Source organism: Gorilla gorilla, chromosome 1 (assembly GCF_029281585.2).
Source record: "Gorilla gorilla gorilla isolate KB3781 chromosome 1, NHGRI_mGorGor1-v2.1_pri, whole genome shotgun sequence".
NCBI lineage: Eukaryota > Metazoa > Chordata > Mammalia > Primates > Hominidae > Gorilla > Gorilla gorilla.
Genome location: NC_073224.2, coordinates 236,212,349 through 236,227,272, shown reverse-complemented (window position 1 = coordinate 236,227,272; position 14,924 = coordinate 236,212,349). Strand labels below are relative to the sequence as shown.

General features: G+C 45.6%; 1 long non-coding RNA gene across 2 annotated transcripts; it reads left to right on the top strand.

The window, feature by feature from the left end:
• The first annotated feature begins 257 nt into the window (after positions 1-257).
• LOC101148222 (uncharacterized) lies at positions 258-12,682 on the top strand. 2 transcript variants are annotated; one of them, XR_010133851.1, is made up of 6 exons: positions 258-466; positions 3,658-3,692; positions 4,416-4,656; positions 10,871-11,182; positions 11,343-11,443; positions 11,989-12,682. It is a non-coding gene; the product is annotated as an uncharacterized lncRNA (long non-coding RNA). The 2 variants fall into 2 exon arrangements; XR_008668979.2 differs by having other exon boundaries at positions 10,755-11,182.
• Positions 12,683-14,924: the final 2,242 nt, after the last annotated feature.

Sequence of the window (14,924 nt, the reverse complement as noted above, 5' to 3'; positions counted from 1 at the left end):
GGGTGACTTGAAAGATCAAGTGCGTGGTCTGACGTTTTGACTTGGGATTTTATATGTCAGCAGGCGTTCAGGGTCTTGCGTCCCTTCTTCCCTGACTCTTCCCTTGGAGTGGGCTGTGCACATGCGCAGTGGTCTGCCAGAGCTCGGGAGAGGAGCATGCGCAGTGTGTTTACTGGAGTTGTGCGCATGCTTGCTTGAGGCATTTTTCTCTCACCAGCGCAATGTCCTTAGGAGGTCATGCGCCGGTTAAACTCTGCCATTATGCCTCTTACTGGGCATGCTCGAGCCCACGGGCCCACCTCCTGAGATCCCATTTGGAAGCTGCTGATCACCAGTTTCAAGTGTTTCTGTTTATTGGGAGACTGCCTTCCTCTGGCACTGGCAGTGACCAATTATTATTTTAGAGGGACTGTTAACGGCCTGACCATCACCTGATGAATATCAGGAATGTGACCTGACATTCCTGGTGTGTGTGGTGTGGGGTACGAGGGGAGCTCTCTCCTACGCTGCTCATCTCTGACTAGTTGGATTCTGCAGAGTAGAAGTGGGAAACTCCTTCTGACCCTGGCCACCTGTCTCCATGTGAAGGCAGATCCATTTGAGTGACAGTCCGAGGCAATACCTCAACTGCCTCTCACTTCCCAAGACAAATAAACCCACTTGACCTTGATGTGCTTTTTGTGAATACATTGTGAGATTGGACTTTTGGATATTTTATTTAGAATTTCTGTGTCTATATTCTTTGGGAGGTAGGCCTATAATTTTCATTTCTCATCATGTCCTTGCTCAGTTTTGATATCAAATTATACTGGCATCAGAAAATGAGTCAGGTATTTTATTTGCTTCATCTATTCTGGAACAATTTGTATAAGAAGACAATTTTCTGTTTCTTGAGGCTTTTGTGAAACTCTCCTTGAAAAATCACCAGAATCTAGTGTCTGAATAATTTTTATAAATTTTATCTAAAAACCGTTTCTTCTAGGTGTTCAAATTTATTGTCAAAAAGTTGTTCATGATAGTCCTATGACTTTTAACCTTCCTTTTGCATCTCTTTTTATGCTCCTAGTGATGCCTTGTGCCTGCTTTTTTCACCATGATCTGTCCACTCAGTTAACTATTTTTTTTTCATTAGTTTCCAAAGAAATATCTTTGGTTTTATCAATCAGCCATATTTTGTTTGCCTTTTCTGTTTTCTTAATTTCTGCTCTTATATACTGTTGATTTTCCTCTCCTTCTTATAGGCGTACTCTCTCTTATTTTAGTAGGTTCTCGAATTGAATGATTAGCTCATTTATTTTATAACATTTTTAAATGCATTAAAACCTATAAATTTACTTAAAGAATTGCTTTAGCTATGTCTTGTGAGTTCTGACATAAAGTGGGATTTCTTTCAATCAATTCTAAATATTTTGTTATTGCTACTATGATTTTTCTTTAATCTGTGAATTATGTTGTATGTAGTTTTAGTACATCTTTCTATACATATTTGTTATAAATGTTTGTCTGCTTTTAGCATTACTCTTTTAAATGGCATATAAAAGGATTTTTAAGTTATCTAATTAGTCTCTGTCCGTGATAGGTAATATTGTCACATTTATTGTAAGTATTGGTATATTTATTTCTGTCTATTTTTGTTTTTTATAGATACTAGCTTCTATTTTCTCTATGTCTTGACTTGTTGTTTTTGATACAGCTTTTCTTATATCTTTTTTCCCATCAATTTGGAAGTTATTATAGTATATCTCTCCACATATTTTAGCTGGTAAACTTAAGTTGTTAACATAATAACTGTCTATTTTTCTAACAAAGTCTAAAGTTATTTGACGTTTCCCTCCTTTTCCAGTTTTCCCCACCGTACATTCTTGTTTTACATTTTAATTCAATACTCTTAAATACCAATTTCCAATTAGTGGTTAAACACATTCAGCAAAATACTTTTATTATTATTTTTTTGCTCAGTATTATCTTTAGCAGACCACTCCTTCCCCTTTGGTTCACTTTTCTTCTTGTTGGAATATATCCCTCAGTAGCTTTCTCTGCAGCCATCTGAGGGTGGTAAATCATGTTTTCTTCCAGTCCATATTTTAAAAATATCTTGGCCTCTTTTGCCCTCGCTCTTGAACAATGGTTTCACAGGGTGCATTGAATATGGCATTTGCAGTTAGTTTTCTTGACACTCTGAGGCTATTTATTCATTGTCTTCTAGCATCTACTGTCGCTGAGGAGACATTTGTTGCCAGTCTCATGGTCTTTCTTTTGTCATGATATCTCTTTTCTTTTTGGTACCTCTAAATATTTTATTTCATCTTTCTGCACTGCAACAATGTTTCATCATAATTCATGTATACTTATATATATATACATTCATGTATATATTTATCCTGCTTAGCACTCCAAGTGTTTCATTAGCTGAAATTTCCTGCTTTTTCATTGAATCTAGAAAATTTCTAGCCATGCTTACTTCAAATATTGTTTATTTGCCATTCCCCTTGTTTTCTCCTTCCTGTGTGGCAGAATCTCAATTTCTTTTCCATATCTCTTAACTTATCTCTCATAAGATAAGATTTTTTTCTCCGTCTGCTGCATTTAGAAGGAGCTTCACAACACTATCTTCCAGTTCACAAATCTTTCTCTGACCAGGTTCATATCCATTTGTAATTTTAAAAAGTTCCAGCCTGGGTGCAGTGGCTCATGCCTGCAATCCCAGCACTTTGGGAGGTCGAGATGTGTGGATCACTTGAATCCAGGAGTTTGAGACAAACCTGGGAAACGTGGAAAAATCCCATCTCTACAAAAAATACAAAAATTAGCTGGTTGTGGTGGCACACACCTGTAGTCCCAGTTACTAGGGAGGCTGAGGTGGGAGCATCACCTGAGCCTGGGAGGTTGAGGCTGTAGTGAAGTGTGATCACACCCCTGCACTCCAGCCACCTGGATGACAGAGTGAGACCCTGTGTCAAAACAATAAATAAATAAATATATAACGACTATATGTTTTACTTCCAGAATCTTGAATTGAGCTTTAAAAAGTGATCTGTTTTTAATTCGTATCTAATTCATAATCTTTCCTTATTTTTCACATATTTCTTTCTTTACATCTTTGAGGCCTTTAGGCCTTTGAGACCATAGGGTATTCTATAGACATCTTGAGGTTTCGTGTTGTTTGCATTTCATTGGTGATGAATGTCTTAACTGATAATTGTCGCTTTAGTGTAAATCTTCTTCATGCTGTTCAGAACCTTCTATTGAGTGGGTCTCTCTCTCCCTTCTGCCCTCCACCCAACCCCATTTGGCGGTTTCACAGGTGCTTTTTCTCTGCCCCTGAGAATCCTGGTCAGAACCACATTGCATTGGAGGCCCCTGCTCCTGCCTGTCAAGATCCTTGGGAGAGCACAGGTGCAGTCATAGGGCAATTGGCAGCTTAGCCCAAGTCTGGACCACGTGGCTGCTCTGCTTCCATTGGGACTGGCTCTCCCCGGCCTCCTTTCACTCGCTCCAGGTTTCATAAATGAATCTGGCTGGGGTCTCCTGCCATGTGGGGTGCCTGGGTCCCTGTCATTTTCAGGAGCCAGATCCCTGCCACTTCCAATAGACTCTTGCCCTAGAGCCCTGCATGTCCACAGCTCTGCCTCCTCCTAACACTTGCCTCTATTGCAGGTACACGGAGCGCCTTCTTTTCGTTTAGAGCTTTGGTAAGTACCTAAGTATAAATTCGATTGACCTTTGCTGTGTTGGAGAAGAGAGGACAGTTCCAAGTTTGAACTCAGTTGCAAAGTTTCCTAGCAGTCCAGCCCCACATCCCCCCAGGGCCTGGCTCACTGGAGATGTCTCTGAGTAGGAATGAACAAAGCAGAGTCGGTTCCTCCAATCTCAGTATTTTAGGGTACTAAGAGTCTTCTCCCTCTGAAGTTATAGAGAGGGAGCTTTCCAGTGCAAGGAAGACCCAGGGCACAGTCTGTTCCTGTAACCCCAAGGCCACCAGGAGTCCACAACCAGGCTCCTTATCCAGTGGGGGGAGTGGAGCCTGCAGGAGAAGGAGGCAGGACCCATCAGAGGCCTGATGGAAACAGGGTCCCCAGCACAGCTGTGTGGGGGGCAAAAGCCATGAAGGGAGATAATGAGGTTGCTCTTGGATGGGCTGGTGATGCCATCTTTCCTAATGAGATGTTAAATGAAGTTATGGCAGACACAGACTCCACTGATTTGGGAAAAGATGATCAATGAATTCCCATCTTCAAGTGCACTTATTAGCTGCTGCCTGACATGACAGACTGAAAAACTTGGAGATGAAATTAGTGGTGTTGGTGTGTCATGACCCAGCTCAGTCTGAGTGGATATGCGTGTGTGTGTGTGTGTGTGTGTGTGTGTGAAAGAGAGAGCGAGCATTTTCTTAAATAACTAAAATTCTCTCACAGGTGGCTCCACATTAGAAGCATCCTATGTAGCTGTTCTGCTTGCAGCTAGCTACCCAAGTCTGCCTGGGCCTCCTGCATGAGGTCATGAGTCTTAATAAAGCCAATGACCCACACATTTGGAATCGTACTGACTTTTCACAACTAACAGCCAACACATTGCCAAGAAGCAATTCAATTGTTGAGGATATCACATCATGCCAGGGAAAGAGAGATGGAATTCAGAAAGCCTGGGATATTGCAGGTAATTACTAAAGCGTGTAGTTTATAGATCAATTTGCTCCATCTACTCAAATCCAAATAGTCTAGGACCTCAACTGCATGAAAATCTTTGTAAATATTTGTGTTAAAAGCCCCTTGGTAAACATTCCCTGTGGTGCATTTGGAGCACAGGCAATAAAAGATGTTTTGTTTCAGTGCCTTCTTCCCATGATTTTAAAAGGAAATGGGAGAACTGTGCAGTCACACTGCCATCCCGCATCCACGCGGAATCTGCTCAGCCACGCTGGAGCATCTATTGGTGCACCGAGGGGGATGGCAGGGGCCCCAACACACAACGCAATTTATATCAAAGCAAGGAGTGGCCAAGTTTTCTCTTTCTAAAAATTCAATTGCTTTAATTTCATGTTTAATGTGGCACAGACCCTATCCTATAAAGAGGGCATGAAAAATTGAGCAGCATTAGACTGCACTGAGGTGATAACATCGATTAAAAAAAACAAAAACGGTACCTGTAATCCCAGCACTTTGGGAGGCCAAGGAGGGTGGATCACAGGAGGTCAGGAGTTCAAGACCATCCTGGGCAATTTGGGGAAAACCCGTCTCTATGAAAAATAGAAAAATTAGCTGGATGTGGTGGTGTATGCTTGTAATCCTAGCTGCTTGGGAGGCTGAGGCTGGAGTATCACTTAAACCTGGGAGACAGATGTTTCAGTGAGCCAAGATCACGCCACTGAACTCTAGCCTGGGTGTCAGAGCAAGACTCGGTCTCAAAAACAAGTAAAAACAATTAAAAAAATAAATAAAAAGAGGTAGACGCGAAACTGCAGTTACAGTGACCAATAGTCATCCGTGTTCACGTCTCTTTAAAAATTCGTATTATAAAAATGTGTGTTATGTATATGGCCTCTACTGAATTGAAAAGACCTGACATTGATAATGCATTTCGTAATGAATATAATTTAATGATGTGATGAACATAATGCATCCCTAATAATCTCATGATTCTTTCTTTCCCTCAGCAAATAATTTTAAGCTTAGGTCATGTGTTTTAAACGGTGTTGGAGGCAGGGGCACTCTGGAGAATGTGCAGAAAGAGCTCTCTAACCGCACTGAATTTTCATTCTAGTGAGGGGGGCTGGTGGCTTGAAGAAACAAGTCAACAAAGGAGGTTATTTCAGGTTGTGATCATTGCTAGGGAATAATCACAAAGGGGCCAGGCGGTGACAGGTGTGTGCATGGGGTGAGGCAGCTCTGAACCCTTCTCTTCTCCATGGCAGGTTCTCCCCATTCTCTCTCTCAGGACCCCCCATTCTTCATTCATGAGGCTTATTATCGTTCTCTGTTCATGAGCCCCGTGTGGACAGGGGCTTTATCCATCTCCTTTGCTTGGTCATCTCTGGGTCCAACATCCAGCCTGCCTGTGGCCGTTAATATTCTGCATGAAGGGATCAGTCTACAAACAGAAACTTTGGCTGCCTGGTCTTGTCTTGTAATGACTCTGGAATTATCATAATCCCATTCTTTTTAATTATTTCCACCATTCTGCTGTATGCAGTTTACGTTACAATTATACGTTGGCAACTAAATCTTTAATTATCCTCTACTCATTTCATGGATCACTAGGAACCTTCTCCCCCAACTAAATTACTTCTCAAGGGCAGGGATATGTCTTCAATTTCTTTATTACTCTTCACCATCAAAGCATTTGAGCACTAATGTCTGGGCCGAGCCCAGTGCTCCATCCATACTTGCCAACATTGTATAATGTGTATTATTCCCTGCGCAGTCAGTGGGGCTCTGCCGCTGGAAGAGAGAGGAAGCTTGGATAATTGAAATATCCCCATCTCAGACATTACCGACTAAGGTTAGGTAAGGGCAAGTCAGACTGACTTTCATATCTTGGGGTTTTATTTCCTGCTGTTTCTTGTATGTATTCTTTCAGAAAACCTTAAGAAGGAAAAGTCTGGGCCACAGAGAAAACAGGGAGGTGAAGAAATATTCTCAAATGTTTTTCTTTAGAAGTCAAGAGGTTGCTCTAATCAGTTTCAAGAAACAGCAACAACAGAACCCAAAGGTCATGATGAATCTGTTATGTCCTCTCTCCCTCGTCCCTTCTCCTCCTTCCTTCCCTCCCACTCTCCTTCTTTTGGACACAATCAGCTCCAAATGGAATAAACAAGGAAAATGATGCTTAGGTGGGTTCCACAAACACTGACGTGTTGATCACCATGAATGTGCTGGAAATACAGGATGCACAAGGTCTCCAGTAGTTCATGCCTATTGGACTTGGCAAGTGGACGAGTTGGGTGTTAAAGAAGGAACAATCTTAGTAGCTGCAAGTGAGATGGAGCACACAGTATTTGAATGGAGTGGGATGAGCCACTTAAACATGGCTGGTTGGGATTCAAGCACAGAGAGCCCTTGGGTTCTCTACCAGGACACAATCATCTTCTTGCTCCTCTTGTCACCTCCTTCAGGCAAAATTGTTCCCTTTCTTCATGCTCTGCCCTGCCACAGACCTTTCTCTAACACCCGAAAATGACTGGTCTTGCCTTTAGTCTTTTTTAGTCCTTATCACACAACAAAAGATTGGCTGCTATTTTATCTCCTCTTCATTCAGGGTGAGGCAGTGTGGCAGGGTGGATGGCCTATCAGTGTAGATCAATAAGACATGGCCTTGACATTTACCGGCTATTAGATCTTGGCTGAGTTACTCAATGTCTTCTGACTTCCATTTCCCCTTCTGCTAAATGGAAACAGTAATTACCACCCACTGGGTGAGAAAGAAGATCCAGTGGGTTAAGGTTGGCAAAGTGTCTTGCAGATTAGAGAGGGCTCTCTGAATGTTAGCTAGTTATGACTGTGGGTTGGTTTCTATCACCAAGGAGTCTAAAATGTAGTTATAGAGGCAGAGTTCTATTTTGTGCTCCCTTTCTGTTCTAATGAGTCTGTACTATTAGGAGAACAGAACAGGTGGACATTTTTTGATAGATGAGTATAGGATATGAATCTATTCCACAAACATTTATTAACCAAACACCTGCTACAGAGGCCCTCTGTTTGACCCTGCAGACAACATAAAAATGAGGAAGACAGCACCTCAATATAGTCACTTTCTTTTTCCTATTTTGTCTGATGATATTTGTGGTTGGCAGAATAATGCTCCCCCAAAGATGTCTATGTCCTAATTCTTGGAACCTGACATATGTGACCTCACATAGCAAAGGAGAATGAAGATTGCAGATAGAATTAAGGTTGTTCAGCTGACCTTGAGCTGGGGAGAAGATCCTGAATGACCCACGTTGGCCCAGTGTAATCTTTAGGGTCTTTAAAAATGGAAGAGGAAATCAGAAGAAAGAGTCAGAGAGAGAGAGAAGCATGAGAAAGACTTGGCCCAATGTTGCTGGTTTTAAAGATAGAGGGGGCCACCAGCTCAGGAATGTGGGAGACCCCCAGAAGCTGGAAAGGGCAAAGAGGTAGATTCTCCCCTTTTGTCTCCAGAGAAATGCAGCCCTGCTGCTGATGCAGGATGTTTTACTCCTTTGCTTAGCTAGGTCCGGGTTCTTGTCTCACAACCAGGAAGAATTAGGCACACAGACACTCAAAGACTGAGTGGAATAGACTTTATTAAGTGAAAAGAAAGCTCACAGCAAAGAGAGGGTTCCTGAAGGCAGGTTCTCAGTTGCCCCCTTCCCAACTGAATACCAGGGTGTGTGTGTGTGTGTGTGTGTGTGTATATGTATAAGGCACGAATTCCTAGTGGCTCCACCCCATTACCCCCTTGTGCATGCGGGCCCTTAGTCCACTGTGTGCCCCACTGTGCGAGTTCCTTTATCTGCACAAAGCATCTGGTATAAGCACCTGTGGGACAGGTCAGAGGTTCTCTGGGGACCCTTCCCTTAATGTCTGCCTAAAGCAAGCTGGCTAACTCCTTTCACTGCCACCTTGATTTCATCCCAGAAAGACCCATTTCAGACTTTGATCTCCAGAACAATGAGCTAATAAACTTGGGCTATTTTCACTACAAGTTTGCAGTAATTTATTATAGGACTGATAGAAAAAAACCACAATACTCATCATGCTTTTCTTTTCAAACATTTATTTCATTCAGCCAATGTGTATTGAGTGTTTACTTTGTATCAGCCATGGATAAGTAATCAATATGAAATGTTGGCTGGGGACCAGACATGATTGGTCCCTGCCCTCATGGAGCTTACAGTCTAGCTGAGAATACAATGTTAATCAAATGGGGGGAGATTATCAATTGTCATGAGGGCTGAACAGGATGGGTACATGGCTCATGTCTTCTATTATCCCAGGCAATTTAGCAATGTTTCAGAAAATCACCCTGAGCCCACCCTGCCAGCCCTCATCCAGCCACTTCCTCTTCCAAGGATCAGAGAAAGGCAGGGACATAGCTGGCAGCAGAGGGCACCTTGTCCCCAAAGTGCTGGGGCACCTGTTCATCGGAGTGAAGCACTTGACCAACTGCCCTTGACATTCCACCTCTGACCCTTTCAAGGCCAGATTGGTTGGCCAGGCTGCCTCCTTCTGTCTGTTTTTTTTCTGCACTGTCAATCAATAGAAAAGACATCAGAGACATTTAAGAAGCACAACTAATCAGTTAAGCATTCAATTAATTAGGCAATCATTTTTCTGCACTTGATTTTCATTACAGTGAGTTTATTTTCATTTCTTGTGTAGGAAAAAACAGGTGCTCACATTTAGCTTCATCAGCTTCCTGTTGCCATTGGATTCACGTATTATTTTAAAAATAGGTTTATTTTAGGGGAAAATGTGACCTGGGAAAACCCACTCGTATTTACTCCCCAAGGTTGCTGCTTTTGTTGTGGTGTTGGTGGTGTTTCCCCCTGCCCCCCAACACTGGGATGGTTTAAAAACATAAGTGAAGCTGTATCACATTCCACCAACCGTTGCTGAAGCCTTTGTTCCTTCTCAAAAGTTATGCCTTTTCCTTTCTCAGAGAGGAAAGAGGCCTAAATTTACATTTACTAGGAGCCTCTGAAACAGGTTAGCCTCAATGTAGGTGGTGGGTAACATTATTTCCTATAAGGCGACTGTGTTCACCCACTGACAGTTTCCAGGCCCCTCCCAGGGGGCTCAGAACCGCTGTAAACCCAGACCGAGTGGCATAAGGCTGGACGTGAGCCCAGGTGCAAACCCAGAATAATGACCTGCATACACACGTTTCTCACTGCCTCTAGGATCAAATCCCCCATTCCGAGGCTCGCAGATCCCGGGATGAAAATGCTGCTGCCTGGGTTGGAATTGTCCTCGTGGTGCAAATAGCAGACTTAACAACATTCATGTTAATTACTTTTCCTGAGTGTCATTCTAAAAGAAAGAAATATACCAGTCTGCTTTCCATTTTCAGGTGATGTTGGCGGTCTTGTCCTCCAGCCCAGCTACACTTGTGAGGTCTTTAAAGCACAAGTGAAGATAGTTAAGCTGCCCCTCCCCATCTCTCCCTCTCTTGTCTATTTTTCCTTTGTTTGTGATACGAAGGGTTAATGTAAAAATAGATGTTCTCCAGGCATCATAGAGTTCCTCTTTAGGTTCCCATGGAAACCGAGCAGCGCAAGTATGTGAAGAATTTTTTTAAGTTAGCCCAAGATTTTATCCTCCAAAGATTTGGGGTCATTCTGCCTTGTGGTTTGGGGGCATTTTTTTGAAGTTTTTTTTTAAGTCATTAATAAAATAACTTCACCTTCCCTCCATCCTCCCCAACCTACTCACAGAGCATTCTTTTATTTAAAGTGTCCAACACAAAGATTATTTTGTGACATTTTGAATAATGCAACCCCTTAAGGCTATTTTTTTAAAGTTCTTTTGCAACAAAGTTTCTCCTCCCCAACCTCAGAAGACGGAAACAAAAGAGATATTTATTTCGTTCGATTTAAAGTGATTTGGAATTGCTGCTGGGGTTAGATTATGGGAAATTGCCCACCAGGGAAACAAACTTGGTCACCACCCCTGAACTGCAGTGATGACATCCCATGGGGACACACAAGACAAACAAAATACTGAGAAAACCGAGGTTCTCGCTCTGCCCACAGAGGGAGCTCCGAGTTGCAGCTGCCTCTTTCTGCTCTTTTTCAGTTCAGATAAATTGCACTTGGTCAATGGAAATGTCCTACGGGCACTGCAGCTGCAGCTGGAGAATGAAGAAGACATAAAATTAGGGCTTTTGTCACTGTCGCTTGATTTCATTAAAGGGCATTAGTTCTCGGCGAGATGTATGGGGCTGGAGAGGACAGGAGCCAGAAGCTCCCAGTGCAGCAGCAAGGCTGGCCCACGTGAGCACCTGGAGCATCATTTCTGCTGCCACATGCTTGGGCTGCCCTACCCCGCCGTGCCCTGCTCAGCCGTGCCCTGCTCCATCTCCCTCGCCAGGCCTGAGACCGGCCCCCAGTGTGTGGTGACTCCTGAGGTCTCTCAGCTGTCCCTCAACCCCCAGGAGAATTGCTCTCCACTCCAGAAGCCGCCTAATGGGGAGGCTGACCCCTCTCCAGGACTGACTGATCCAGGTACAAAGGGTCCCCTTGCAGCAATGGTGGAGCACCCTGTACAGCAGTTTGGGCTCTGGGCTCTCCTTTGAGATCAGGCCAATGCCTGAGTCATCCTGGCTTGACAAGGTGGGATGAAGGTCTCCTCCACCTCCAGGTTCCTTCCTTCCCTCCTTTATAGGTTTATCCTGACAGTAACCTCTCCCCAGGTCGGAAGACCTCTCAGGCTCTGTTTCTAGGGAGGCTGACCTGCTGACAATGCTCCTAGCTGGATTTTGTAAGGTAAATATAACCTTTTATATGGGTTGAGTTATGTCCCCTTAAAAGATGTCAAAATTCTGACCGCTAGTATCTGAGAATGTGACCTTATTGGAAATCGGGTCTTTGCAGATCATCAGGTTGACAAGAGGTCACTGAGGTAGGCCTTACTCCAATAAGAAATGTCAAAGGTCAGTGTCAAAGGATAAATCAAGTGTGTAAGGTCAATGCCAAAGGACAAATCAGATGTGAAAGGTCCATGCCAAAGGTCATATCAAATGTGTAAGGTCAATGCTAAAGGACAAATCAAATGTCAATGGTCAATGCCCAAGGTCACAAGTGTGTTCCTGACAAGGTCTTTCTCATTGACCAAGCTTTTGTCTGTCTTGGCCACCCCCAGTTGCAGCCCAGTTGCAGCAGGAGCCCTGCTGAGTCCACAGTGAGAGTCCCTGTCCCTGGGTCTCCTCTTGGTGGTTCCATCCACCAGCTCCTCATGGGCCCCCAGACTACAAATCCCAGGTGTCTTCATTGCATTTGGCGTTGATCTCAGTCTCCCTCCTCCATTGCAGTGGTCTTGAATAAAGTCTTCCTCACTGTTTTAACAAGAGACAAGGTAATGCTCATTGAACATCTTATACAAAGAGGAAACCTGGCACAGAAGTGGACATGCACTCGGAGGGAAAATGCCAAGTGTCAATGAAGGCAGAGATCAGGTGATGCATCTGCAAGCTGAGCAACATCAGGAATTGCCAAAAACCACCAGGAGCTGGAGAGGCCTGGGACAGAGCCTCCCACAGAGCCTCAAGGGAGCCAGCCCTGCCCACGCCTTGATCTTTGACGTCCGACCTCAAGAACTATGAGAGAACCCATTTCTGTTGGTGAAGGCTCCCCGTCTGTGGTCCCCTGTCCTGGCAGCCCTGGGAACCTGACCTCTGGTCCCTCTGCATCCCTGGCATCACTCTGCCTCCCTCTCTGTTTCTCCAGTGAATCCGACACACTCTCAGTGAGACAGCCAGGTGGCAAGGGGTCCTCGGAGAAACTCCAGCCGGTCTGCTTGCTGGGCATGTACACTGGAGTGGAGCCACAGAAGTTCACGGTGTTTGCAGCAGGGAGGAGCCTGGCCACTCCTCTTCCTGGTTGGAACCTGGAATTTCTTTTGTGAGGCGGGAAGCCTATACTGGGGAGACTCTTGCTCTGCTGAGTCCCCATTCCCCCTTTATTTTCCTTTTTGCCCAATAAATCCTATTATTCTCAGTCTTCAAATTGTCTGTGAGCCTAATCTTTCATGGCCATGTGACAAGGACCCCGTCATTAGCTGAGCTAAGGAAAAGTCCTGCGATATCAGAAGGCTGAGTCCCAGGTCCTTTGTTCCAAGAGCTGAGCTTCCTCATGGGATGTGGGGAGGGGGGTCAGCGCAGGTGATCGGGAGGACTGAGGCTGTTGGAGGGGGACCCCAGAGGAAGGCTTCAGTGGCTGCATCCACAACTGGGCCACCTGGGCATCCTTCTGAGGCAGGTTTCTCTCCACGTGCACGGCGTGGCCCTTCCACACAGCTGTCACAAGCTAGGAGGCTCACATGCTCTTGGGATTCTCGGGACATCATGGGTCCCTGAGGGTGGCGCAGGCTGAGGGTGCGCTCCCCCGCAGGCCTGGCACAATAGCAGTAACATTAACATGCTTCTCCAGACCAAAGAGGCTGCTCTCAGTGTAGTAAATGATGGCAGGGACTTCGAAATGTGCTTTTCCAGTGAACAGTCATCAGGCACACCTAATTGGCTCCGGAAAGTGTTATGTTGTGAATTAAGATGACTGACGGAGAAATGTCAGTTTTATTAACATTCTTCCTTCGGACAATAATTTTATGTCTATAAGGATGAATTACAAAGGACTTAATGAAGGCGTCAGTCCAGAATGATGGGGTCCTTTTAGCAAAGCCTGCTTCCTTCCCTCGCTCTGTGTGTGGAGGTTTGATCTCTGCGTGGGGTATGGTTTCCACGTGCTGGACATGATTGGGCAAAAAGTCAACAAAACAGGCTGCTTGGCTTCAGGCTGACTGTGTAAAAGCCTCATCGGCTCAAGGAGGGATCGTCCTGCGCCCGACGGCAGCGAGTGAACTAGCAGCAGCGTTGCCATGGAAGATGGTTACGTGGCACCCATACATCAGCAGTGGGAATGATGGGACTCACATCCACTCCATCACGACTTCATCTCCCAGGAAAGTGTCCTCCGGAGCTGGGAAGGTTCTTCCTTTGCTTCAGTCCCCGTTTCCTGCTCGTGTTCTGCCCAGGAGCCTGTGCAAAGGGCCCGTTGCCTCTCTCCGGCCCCTTGTGATGACTCCTCTCTGGGAAGTCCCCCACTTCCCGCACATTCCACTCTAGAAATTCCTTCTCTCGGCAGCGATCTGGTCATGTTTTCAAAAGTTGAGGTGCATTTTCAATTCTCAGCTCGCACCTAAGCTTCTGGCAGCTTTCAGGTGCCCCTAAAAATGGCATTCAAGGCCTCATCCTAGCCTACAGCCCTGCCCCCTTTCCGCCTGTGCCTCCTCCCACGGCCCCACCCACTTCCCTGCTGTGCCTCCTCCCACAGTCCGCCCCTTCCTGTGCTGTGCCTCCTCCCACAGCCCCGCCCCTTCCCATGCTGTGTCTCTTCCCACAGCCCTGCCCCTTCCCGTGCTGGGCCTCCTCCCATGGCCCCGCCCCTTCCCTTGCTGGGCCTCCTCCCACGGCCCCGCCTCTGAGCTCTTGCCCTTGCTATCCCCTCCCCCCGGCATACCGTCCCCCTGGAAGCTTCCTTGCCCTCTCCGTTGAGTTGTGAGGTTTGAGTCAGGATGTCATTTATGAACAGGCCTGCTCTGAGCTCCTTCCTTGAGCTCTCCCCACCTGGTTCCGTGTTCTCACCTGCAGATTAGCCACTGCTGAGATCTCCTGCATGGACTTCCTACTTATGGAGGATCTCACACATGCTAGAAGGTTTCATGGGGAGGCCCTGGCTGCTCTGTCCAGGGTCTGGAGCAGGGCGGGTGCACAGCAAGGCAGCTCACTGCACGGTTGTTTGTGGAATGAAACGACTTTGCCAAAGCCATGGCTGCAGACATACGATGCTCTAAACATGTTTGTTATAACCACGTAAACACGCTTCTTTAGGAAAGCTTATTTCTTAGGAAACCTCTTTCAGTTTCTGTGGCAACAACTCAGATATTCCTGAGGTCCAGAAATGCGGCTGCTCTGCACGCTGGTCACGGGCCTGTCCTCACCTGCCCCCAGGACGGGAGCATGGGCTCCATCTCTGGGCCTCCTGAAAAATGAGATGTCGACTTGAGTGGCCTCCGACCCTGTGAGGCTGATGTCATCGCTCACCAGGCTGAAGTTCAGCCAGGCACTGAACCTTTCTCAGGCCCTCAAATTCAAACCCAGACCAACCTGTCACTCTCCTTTCCAAAGCATGGGCCACTCATCATGATCAAATGTCCCCTCTTCAATCTACACACTGCTTGGCACTGCCTGTT